Source organism: Arachis stenosperma, chromosome 10, assembly GCF_014773155.1.
Source record: "Arachis stenosperma cultivar V10309 chromosome 10, arast.V10309.gnm1.PFL2, whole genome shotgun sequence".
Lineage (NCBI taxonomy): Eukaryota > Viridiplantae > Streptophyta > Magnoliopsida > Fabales > Fabaceae > Arachis > Arachis stenosperma.
In genome coordinates, this window is record NC_080386.1 from 2,992,900 (window position 1) to 3,005,126 (window position 12,227).

A 12,227-nucleotide genomic window follows, 5' to 3' on the forward strand; every position below is an offset into this window, starting at 1 on the left:
TGATTTGAAATTCAAAATTTATTATTTTTATATCACCAATTTAGTATTTCATTCAAAATATTTTTTTTCTATAAAATAAATAGATTCAAAAATAGATATTTATATGAATTATAAATAAAAATTTTTATTTAATAAAATATTTTTATTTAAAGATTTTATTAAACATAAATAAAAATAATTCTAAAATTTTATTTTTTTTTAATTTCATTAAAAATATAACTATTTGAAATTGTTTTAGTTAATATTATATACAAATTTTATATTCTATTAGAGAATAGAATCCACCTAATTCAGAGTATTCTAACATTTATATATTTTTTTACAAAAATAACTTTTTGAATCTTTGGTAGAAATTGATTGCATTGATGAATAAGCTTTCAATGCTATCCAAAAACTTTTCCTTTTTCAAAGAGTTTTTTAAATTTTTTTGGATCTAGAGGAGCGTTTCTTTGAAATTGCCACGCAACTAATATAATTTTTTATTGTCTTACGTAAAGATTTGTCCAAAAAACCTTTCCTTTTTCAAAGAGTTTTTTTTGGATCTTGAGATGCATTTCTTTAGAACTGCCATGCAACTAATATAATTTTTTATTGCCCTACGAAAAGATCTATGCAAAAAACCTTTCCTTTTTTAAAGAGTTTTTCGAATTTTTTTGGAAATCGGGGATGTGTCTCTTTGGAAGAGCCAAAAACCTTTTCTTTTCCAAAGATTTTTTCTTTGTATCTTGAGATGCGTTTCTTTGAAATTGTCATGCAACTAATATAATTTTTTATTGCTCTACGAAAAGATCTATTAAAAAATTTTTCCATTTCCAAAGAGTTTTTTGAATTTTTTTTATCTCGATGTGCATTTCTTTGGAACAACTGGGACGTATTGTGTCGATTCTTTTGAGTAAGGGCAGGGGTGGATAGCGGTTCGACTATATCCACATTTTTTAATTGTATTTGATACGTAATATATCAATTTTATTTGTGTTTTAATTTTATATAGATTACTCTATACTTTCAATGTTAATAGGATTTTTTAAATATTATTTTATATATTTTTTTATTCTTTAATTTTATATAAGTTATTATATCCTTTCAATGTTAATAAATTATTTTTAATAAGTATAAATTGAGTTAAATTCTAATTTATTCTCACATTTTATATTTACTCTTTGTTATATCTCTATATATAAATTAACATTCACTTTACACAATTTCTTTATCCCTCCTCACATAATCTTATATCTCTTCTATTCTTTTTAGTGTAAATGATTTATGGATAACTAATCATATATTATTATATTAATAAAAATAATTAATTTTCACTATTATTACTTAAAAAGACATATAAATGCATGAATTTAATTAATTAGATAATTATATACAAATTTTTTTATTAAAATTAAACTCATATATATGAAAAAATAATAAAATAAAATATAAATATTATTAAGCTTTTGCAAAGATCAAAATTGACAAATGTAATTGTTATGGTAGGTAACCGGAGATTAATACGACGAATGACGTTTGGCGGCCCAAGTGTGTGATGGAGGAGAACTCCGGGTAGGTCCGCAACTCGGGAGGCTCCGTCCGACTTGTGCTCGCGTGTGAATGGGGGGTGGTACCTGCAAAGACACTCCGATGCCTAAGTTAGCAAGAGTGTGAGCAGGTCTAGAGAGTATTGGACTTAGAGATACCTGAGGGGTGTCAGTGTATTTATAATGGTGAGCCAATAACCACCGTTGGTGTAGTGCCGTATCTTTAGGGTGGTAACCGTCCCTATTATCTTGGGGAGGTTAAGATATGGCTTTATGAGGCGGTTAGAGAGATTTTAGGGGCGGTTACTCATTTGAATGAGTGTTTATCTGCCAGCTAATCTCACATCCGACCTCTTCAGACCAAGTCGTGGTTGGCACCGACTTCTTATGTGAAGGTCGGCACTTAGCAAGGCTCTAATCCTTTAGATTAGGCCTTTTAGTTGGACCCGGGCCTTTGCATTGGGCCAGGGTATGAACAGTGCCCCTACTTGAGCCCAAATTTTCTCAAAAGTTTGGGTTCAAGTATTCAACTCGGGTGCGTAGTCGACTTGTTTGAAGAAAACGTGGGTCTTAGAAACCGACGTGATTTTCGCGACCTTTTGTTTCTGACAGTTACGTCAGTTCAAGCGTCGTGTCCGTTGGGGAAGTGTTGAGGGCTTTGGTAACGGTGCAATCTCATTAATGACTGCTTCGTTTTTACCATTATGCCCCTGGGTGTATTTATAAATACTTTCCCTCTCTTTCTATTTTCCGTTTCTGCAATCTTTCAAACTTCTCCTTATCTTGTTCGTGCTGCATTCTTGCGTTCGAAGACTTCTGTTCTTCTCCAACCTTCATTTTCGGATAAAGGTTAGTTTTGCTTTCTCCATGTCATGTTTGCATGTTTTGTTTAGCGAGTAGATAGGTTGACCCATAGACCTCAGATTCGTATCTCTTCTCTTTAGGGGCCGTGTTTTTTGATTTTTTCTTTTCTTTTTCCCTTTTTGTAGGTTTCTGCCACTTTTCTTTATATAAAAAATGGCCTCCGTAGACATTCTTTCTCAGTGGGTTGACGTTACGGTCCTTGGGGAGGAACCGTTGGTCGACGCTGAGTTCATCACTCACCTTCGTACTCATCACAGGCTCTGTACTTCGGAGGAGGACGAGCCCAAATATGAACTGATAACCCCGGGTCTTGAAGACCGGGTCTGTTTTGGGAGAGTTAATGAGGCGGCCCCTCATTTTTTCTTCATGTATGAATGTATGATCACCCGCTTGGGTGTTTTCCTCCCTTTCTCCGATTTCGAGATATCCGTTTTGCACCACTGTAAAGTTGCCCCTACTCAGCTTCACCCCAATTCTTGGGGTTTTTTGAAGATTTATCAGTTTATAAGCCATGCTCTGGACTTCCCGACCTCTTTGAGGATTTTCTTTTATCTTTTTCATATGACTAAGCCCTTTAGTGGGCTAAACAACAAACAGCAATGGGTATCCTTCCGAGCCATTCAAGGTCGGAGGATTTTCACCCTTTTTGATAAATCTTTTCACGACTTCAAAAACTTCTTCTTCAAAGTTCAAGCCGTAGAGGGTCACCACCCCTTTTTTCTGGACGAGCATTCCTCCCCTCGCTTTCTCCTTTACTGGTTGCCGGCCTCCCCTTGCGAAAAGATTGGTCTAGATGACCTAGACGAGGTGGAGGCGGCCATTGTGGGGTTTTTCCGAGAAGCGTGGGGGAGGGCCCCATACTTAGATACGAGGAAAATCCTTCAGGGGACGTCGACTTTTGTTCAATCTTGCATAGGTAGTGCATGCATTTCTTTTTTCCGAGTTGTTTCCGCCGACTTGTGTTTTACCGACTTGTAACTTGGTTGTTTCTTTTGTAGATATGGCAAAAAAGAATGCTCAGGAGTCTTACCAACGGGTGCAGGAAGCTAAAGCGAAGTCCCGGGCCCGGTCCGGGGGTGCCAAGGCGGTCGTCTCTCCTCCTCCTCCTCCTCCTCCTCCTCCTAGAAATGTGGGTACCCCCTCTCAACCTATTATTATTTCCTCCTCCTCAAGTTTGGCTCGACCACTCCCTTCTGCCCAACTACTTTCCGAGCCGGAGAAGAAGAAGCGCAAGACTTCAGAGTCTGGCCCCTCTTGGGAAGGTGGGGTTAAGGCGGATGCTCTTGCATTCGTCCGAAAGAACATCTATCCTCTTATAAATATGGATGATGTTTCTGTTCGGAACCACCTTACCGCTCTGGCCGAGGAAAGTTTTAGGGCGGCGGGAGTTTGTGGCAAACTTTTGGACATATTTGAGAAGACTCCCCTCAGCTTCTTGGGGACTTCCCCAAAGGTTGAGGAGCTGGAGGAGAGGCTTCTTATGTTTGAAAAACATGAGAGGGAGTTGAAGGAGGAGAGGGATAAACTGAGGAAGGAGAGAGATGTCCTCCGGGAGAAGGAGAGCCAGCTGCGAGCCCAATGCACTATGGAGGTGAATCTGAGGAAGGCAGCCCAGGAGAGTTATCAAAGCTTATTTAAAGATATGGTGGAGGTGAGGAAGGATTTGATGAACTCTCGGAATGCTTATACTGAGTTGGAGGACTCTATCGCCGAGGGCGCCGAGGAGTCTTGGAGAATTTTCTTGGAGCAGGTCAGGGTCATAGCCCCCGACTTGGACCTTTCTCCACTACATCCTGACAAGGTAGTTATCGATGGCGCTATTGTTGATCCTCCTGCCCCCGAGGTCGTTTCCGAGTCAGACCTAAAGACTCGGGGGCAGAGGATTATTGAGTCTCCTCCTCATTCCAAAGATGCTCCGAGTTCTTCAACCCTTGCCCCGACTTCCTCTTTGGCTCCTCTTCCCGGTCCTGGTGGCGCTTCTCCTGGTGGTGGTGATTCCTCTACTCCGATGAAAAAATGACTTTTATTTTGTGGCTATATGGGGACCCGGCCTGTGGGTCCCCCTTTTTTAAACTTCTATTTATTTGTTGGTGGTTGTGAACAATTTCCTTCTGGCCTTTTAAGGCCGTAAACAAAATATTCCTATCCGCCTCCTTTTTTGGATAAGGGTTTTAAACGAAATAAATGCCCTTTTTTGGATAAGGGTCTAAGTTACCTTATGCGTGCACATGCTTTTCTGTTTTGGATATGTTTGATCTTTTCGGAGAAAACCTTTTGTTAGCTTGCATTGTTTTCTCGAGCCTTTTTCGTGCAAAGGCTTGTATGCAACCTTTAAGCTTTTTCGGGTTTTCCTATCTCTTTTGTTATCCTTTATACTCGACTTTACTTTAGTGAGTTTTTATGACTTAGGTTATTTTTGCGATGCGTTTTTCATTTACTCGGAATATATCCGAGTTTTCCTACTCGGGTTTTTGTCTTCGACTTATGAGTCGGACTGTTCCCGAGTTTAATACGATCAGCTCATATAACCTCTTTACGCCGACTTGTACCTCGTCGTTTTATCCTGACGACCATGTTAGGTCGGTTCATGGGATTTTTACGTTTTGTCGAGCTTAAGTCGGCGCGTTTCGTAGAAAAAGTTATAAAATAAAGGAGGATTTTAAGAGAGATATTGTAAAGAAGATCTTTATTAATTGGGAAGGTACCTTTTTGCTACTAAGGGTCTTGACAGCATGTTTTCCCTTAGCCTCTACTATGATGCCTCGTTAAAAACCCCTCTCCAGAAAAAACCCCTTTTTTTTTTTGGGAAAAAATCATGAAGCTGGGAAAAGAGTACATCAGGGAGTAGAGTTCGCTTCTAACTGTAGTACCTTTTCATATTACAAGCATGCCACGACCTTGGTAGCTCAGTGCCGTCCAGGTCGGTTACTTTATAATAACCTTTCCCTAACACTTCCTTGATTTTGTATGGCCCTTTCCAATTTGCGGCGAGCTTTCCATCTCCTGATTTGTTGACTCCAATGTCGTTTCTGATTAGGACCAAGTCGTCTACAGCAAATGTTCTTCGAATGACTTTCTTGTTGTATCTGGTTGTCATTCTTTGCTTTAATGCTGCTTCTCTTATCTGGGCATCTTCTCGGACTTCGGGGAGCAAGTCGAGCTCCTCTTTGTGCCCCTGTACATTTCCGACCTCATCATGGAGAATTACCCTTGGGCTTTGCTCACTGATTTCTATAGGAATCATGGCTTCTACGCCGTAGACTAGTCGGAAGGGTGTTTCTCCTGTGGCGGATTGGGGGGTCGTCCTATAAGCCCATAGCACTTGGGGGAGCTCGTCAGCCCAAGCTCCCTTTGCTTCCTGTAATCTCTTCTTCAGTCCTGCCAGTATGACTTTGTTAGCTGCCTCGGCTTGCCCATTGGCTTGTGGGTGTTCTACCGAGGTGAATTGATGTTTGATTTTCATACTGGCTACCAAACTTCTGAAGGTGGCGTCGGTGAATTGGGTTCCATTATCTGTGGTGATGGAATAAGGTATTCCATACCTTGTGATAATATTTTTGTAGAGGAACCTGCGACTTCTTTGAGCGGTGATAGTGGCTAGTGGTTCTGCTTCTATCCACTTTGTGAAGTAATCTATTCCCATGATCAAGTATTTGACTTGCCCTGGTGCTTGGGGAAAAGGACCTAACAAATCCATTCCCCATTTTGTGAAAGGCCAGGGGGAAGTTATACTGATGAGCTCTTCTGGTGGAGCCACGTGGAAATTTGCATGCATCTGGCATGGCTGGCATTTTTTCACAAAGTCTGTTGCATCTTTCTGCAAGGTCGGCCAATAGAATCCTGCTCGGATTACTTTCCTGGCCAGCGACCTTGCTCCGAGATGGTTTCCGCAGATCCCACTATGTACTTCCTCCAACACCTCGGTGGTTCTTGAGGTCGGTACGCACTTCAGCAATGGCGTTGATATCCCTCTTCTGTAAAGGACATTTCTCACCAAAGTATAATGTTGTGCTTCCCTTCGGATCTTTTTAGCCTCTTTCTCCTCTTTGGGGAGGATGTCGAATTTCAGGTATTCGACTAAGGGATTCATCCATCCGAGGTTTAGGCCGACTACCTCAAGTACCTCTTGTTGATCCTCTGTTTTTGATACCGAGGGCTCTTGGAGGGTTTCTTGGATCAGGCTTCTATTGTTCCCTCCGGGTTTGGTACTTTCTAACTTGGATAGGGCGTCAGCTCTGCTATTTAGATCCCGAGTTATGTGCTTAACCTCGGTTTCCGCAAAGCGCCCGAGGTGTTCCAAGGTTTTTTCCAAGTATTTCTTCATATTGGGGTCCTTTGCCTGATATTCTCCACTTATTTGGGAAGTCACCACTTGTGAGTCGCTGTAGATTATCACCTTTGTAGCGCCAACTTCCTCAGCTAACTTTAATCCGGCAATCAAGGCCTCATATTCTGCCTGATTGTTTGAAGCCGGAAATTCAAATTTTAAGGAGACCTCTATCTGGGTCCCTTTTCCATCTACCAATATTATGCCTGCGCCGCTCCCTGTCTTGTTGGAGGATCCGTCTACATAGAGTTCCCATGTAGTCGGTTTTTCCTCTTGTTCACCTGCGTATTCCGCAATGAAGTCGGTGAGGCATTGGGCTTTAATTGCAGTCCGAGTTTCGTATCTCAAATCAAACTCGGAGAGCTCTATTGCCCATTGAACCATTCTCCCTGCAACATCCGTCTTTTGGAGGATTTGCTTCATGGGTTGGTTCGTATGGACTCTTATTGTGTGAGCCTGAAAGTAAGGTCGTAGCCTTCGTGAGGCTATTACTAAGGAGTAGGCAAACTTTTCTAGTTTGTGGTACCTTAGCTCAGGGCCTTGTAAGACCTTACTGGTAAAGTAGACCAGGTGTTGACCGACCTCGTCTTCTCTGATCAGGGCTGATGAGACAGCCCTGTTTGCCACGGATAGGTATAGGACAAGGTCTTTTCCCGGTACTGGTCAGGTTAAGATAGGAGGTTGGCTTAAGAATTTTTTGAACTCTTGGAACGCCTCCTCACATTCCGGAGTCCATTCAAACTGGCATTCCTTCCTTAATAAGGAGAATAATGGAAGGGATTTTAGTGCCGATCCTGCCAAAAATCTGGAGAGGGCTGCAAGTCGGCCATTGAGCTGTTGAACCTCTCTTAGACAAGTCGGGCTTTTCATTTCTAAGATGGCTCTGCATTTGTCGGGATTGGCCTCAATCCCCCTTTGTGTTAGCATGAAGCCTAGAAATTTCCCTGCTTCTACTGCGAAGGCGCATTTTGCGGGATTTAGTCTCATCCCATGCACCCTTATAGTGTTGAAGACTTGCGAGAGATCGGTTAAGAGGTCGACTTCTTGCTTGGTTTTTACTAACATGTCGTCGACGTATACTTCCATTAGGCTCCCTAGGTGGGGGGAAAACACTTTGTTCATCAGCCTTTGATACGTGGCTCCTGCATTCTTTAGTCCGAATGGCATGACCACGTAGCAATAGTTGGCTCTTGGTGTGATGAACGATGTTTTCTCCTGGTCGGGTTCATGCATCGGGATTTGGTTATATCCCGAGTAGGCGTCCATGAACGATAGGTATTGGTACCCCGAGCTGGAGTCCACCAGGGTATCAATACTCGGTAGGGGATAAGGGTCCTTAGGACATGCCTTATTCAAGTCGGTATAGTCGACGCACATTCTCCATTTACCATTCTGTTTTTTGACTAGCACTACATTGGCTAGCCATGTTGGGTATTTGGCCTCTCTAATAAAGCCGGCTTCCAGAAGCGCCTGTACTTGCTCCTCTACTATTGAGGCTCGCTCTGGGCCGAGCTTGCGTCTTCTTTGCTGTATAGGTCGGGACCCTGGGTAAACCGAGAGCCTATGGGACATGAGCTCGGGATCAATCCCGGGCATGTCGGAAGCCTTCTAGGCGAAGATGTCGGAATTAGCTCTTAGGAGTTCGCCCAATCTTTGTTTCAGGGTTTCCCCTAGGTTGGCTCCTATGTGAGTGTTTTTTCCTTCCTCTTCTCCGACTTGTATCTCCTCGGTTTTTCCTCCCGGCTGGGGTCGTAGCTCTTCTCTGGTTCTTGCGCCACCTAACTCTATGGTGTGGACTTCTTTGCCCTTCCCTCTCAGATTTAGGCTTTCGTTATAGCACTTCCTTGCCAATTTTTGATCTCCCCTTACCGTTGCTATTCCTCCTGGAGTCGGGAATTTCATGCAAAGGTGGGGAGTTGATACCACTGCTCCAAGACGATTAAGGGTAGTCCTGCCAATTAAGGCATTGTAGGCTGACCCTTCATCGATGACTATGAAGTCTATGCTTAGAGTCCTTGATTTTTCCCCTTTTCCAAAGGTGGTGTGAAGGGGTAAAAATCCTAGTGGTTTTATTGGCGTATCCCCTAGTCCGTAGAGGGTGTCGGGGTAGGCTCACAAGACATGCAAGATGAATCTCTTATATCTACGTCAGTATCTGATTCATGTAAAGCAGGTTTGTTGACAACATTCTTAGTATATTCTCTGTCGTCGGTTGAAGCACCACAAAACCTCCCTCCTTGTTGTAGGTGGACAGAATGAAACATCTTCCTCTTTAATGGAAGTAGAGGGTTGAAACAAAACTAGTGCAAAATCCCCAATACTTTCTGCTTCATAGTTTGAATGAATATATTCTATCCTCCTGAAGTTTATCATGATCATTATCATCAACACCATTGTCACTATCATCACTCTCTTCGCAGAGATTATACCATGAGTAATTGATTATTCTGATTGATTATATTTGAGTACATCGATTAACATTGTAAATTTTCCATAGAAATTTTTTATTCTTTAGCTGGCATCTCAGTTACCAAATTAAAGAGTACAACGACATTTGTTTACACTGCTCTGATAATTGCTCTAATGAGAGATACAAAGGCTGATAAGCCCATAGATATGCCGAAAAGATTGAGTACTGCAAGTTCTAACCTGGTAAGTATGTCTTCTTCATCCGAGATAGAGTCTGTAATCTGAAAAATAGTTTGTGCCAAATTGTGATTAAAAAATTGAATTATTTGGTGTTTTCATTAACTGTCTGCTATAATTAAAACTAAAGTCTAAAAAAGTTTTTTATTTGGGCTTTGCTACAATGATTTTTGATGGGGTTAAATTGTTTGAGCCAAGAGTCTTATATGTTTTGACTTGACTTGATTGTTTTCTTACCTTCTAGTAAACTCCTCCAATTTCCTATTCCAATGTCAACCTTTAGGAATGTACAATACCTAAAATACTTACTTTGTATACTTCAAAGAAAGTGAGTGCTACTTAGTTTACAATCTCTAGTTCTATTTTTTAAAGAGGGTCAAATTAAACACTTTCAAATTAAAGTTCAATTTACCTTAAATTTTTGCTCTGCTGATTATCTCTCAATTAACCCACTGCATTCTTTTTTCACTCTTTCTTGACCCCACAAAAATTATAGGATAAGTCTATGAATTTTATCGATTAAAGTCTCGTAAAACTTAAAACAACTAAGAGTACAAACAGAAACAATAGAGTTTAAATTGTTTTGTAGTTGAAGGTTATTTGACTAGTAACTGCGGAGAGATAAAGCACTTTAGAGATGATGTTACAAGAGCAAACATGACTGGAGAGGTTATACTCTAAAAATTAGAAGATGCAATTCAATTTTTATTAGAAAAAGTTGGTGCCATACAGCCATAGCAAATGATAGTTAATTATAAAAATATTGTTAAATGGATTGAAGGGAAAAATGACATTAGCTGAGAATTACGATTTTTGAGAAACAAAATAAAGAATAAAATCCATATTTTTCAACATATGAACGTGGTATATAAGGAGGACAAATGGTTCCAACCATGGGAGTAGATTGCTTTAAATAAAGCTAGTAGGTGGATAATTATGGAGTTCATGAATCAAATGATATATATAAAGGATATATATACTTAGTAATATAATGTGTCTTTATGTAATATATGCATGTATGTGGTTGGTGAATCATAATATTGTTGCAGTTTGTAATGTTGGTGGGTAGGTGTTACTAAAAAAAACGAAAAATAGGTTGAATGTGCTGAGTTGGATTTAAGTCCATGTAATCTAAATTTTTTTATGGCATTATCAAAGGGGGTTATTATATTCATAAGAAACCCTTTTGTAATTTTCTATTTTGAGTCGAGACTTTTAAGATTGGTCTAAAAAAGAAAGAGACATCCAAGGGATGGATCTAAAAATTTTAATATGTAGAAGCTGAATTTTAGATAATTTTTTTCATTCCATAAAAATAATTAACATATAATTATTAGAGTTAATTTTTTAAAAGATTTATCAAAATATATATATATAATTATAATTTTTTTTACAATTTTATTTTTAATATGATAATTACATAAACTGATAAAAGGTAACTGATAAAAGTAAGAAAATATAGTAGACATTTTATTAGGTATAAAGAAAGATCCTTCCGATAATTATATTTTCTTCTCACAATCTATTTTTTTTGTGACTGAAAATAACATAAAGAAAAAGGACCTAAGAGAAAGAGTAGGACTCCTCTCTAATAATAATGTCTAAACTATTAGGGGGCAGCAACCACTCCAAGTACACCTGCTTGTTAAAAGCATCAGTTTTAGCCATTAAATCAGCCATTCTATTTGCTATGCGCTGAATGAGTACTACCGTAACTGTCCAATTACGCTGGAGCATCTCTTTAATTTTGTCAAGCAGATCAAAGTCAGTCCTAATCATGCTGGTTGTGTCTTGCGAAACAAGAAGAAACGCATCAAGATTATCAGTTTCACATATGACCTCTTTGCACTCGCAATCCCAAGCCATAACAAGCCCTCTCCAAATAGCATGAAGCTCACAACAGAGAACACTAGAAAGAGGCATACTGGCAGAACAACCTTTTATCCAAATTCCCATGCTGTCTCTAATAATACACCCAAAGCCAGCTAATTGCTCATTTTTAAAAACGCTTGCATCGTAGTTCACTTTATAGACATTCATCGGAGGTGGTTCCCAGTTATATTACAAAGAGGAAGGAGTAATATGTTTTTGGGTGATAATTACATTGGAGAAATCTCAAGCAGCATGTTTAGCCAAGTGAACAATTTTCTCCCTACTCCATGGATCATCTTGATGGAAGATGTCATTGTTTCTATCCCTCCAAATTCACCAAAAGGCCGCTACAAAAAGGAACTTATTTTTGTTGAGGTTAGAACGAATCCAAGACACAAAATCCAAACCAGAATCTATAGCGGTCATTTCCAAGTTTAAGCTAATCCAAATCTAACGAGCTTTTTGACAAGTCCTAAAGCAATGATCAATATCCTCTAGAGCAAGATAACATCTCTGACAAAAATCAGAAGTAGCAAGACCTCTTTAAAACCGGTAGCTAGTTGTGGGAACTCTGTTGTTGAGGCAAAGCCAGAGTAGACACTTTATCTACTCCGGTATTCTCAAGCGCAAAGCCAAAGCCAATTTTCATTATCATTCCAGCCAAATTTCTTCTTCAATAGCCACTCATACCCGCTTTTAGTCGAGTAGGTGAGAGTATTTGAGTTTGTCCAAAATTAACCTATTTTATCTTCTGCTTGCTTGATAGGATCAAAGAGCATCAGATCAAGTTTAATTTCTTCTGGAATCATTGTGCAAAGCATATCCCACCGCCAATGTCCATGGTGCCAGACATCTTCTAGCTTCAAGAGAGAATCAGAAATGTGTACAAAAGGAACCAAAGGAGCTAGCATTTCAGATGGTCGTTAAGCATGATACCAAAAGGATTGAGACATCCTGCCTATACACCATTCAAAACCATTACGAAGCTTTTC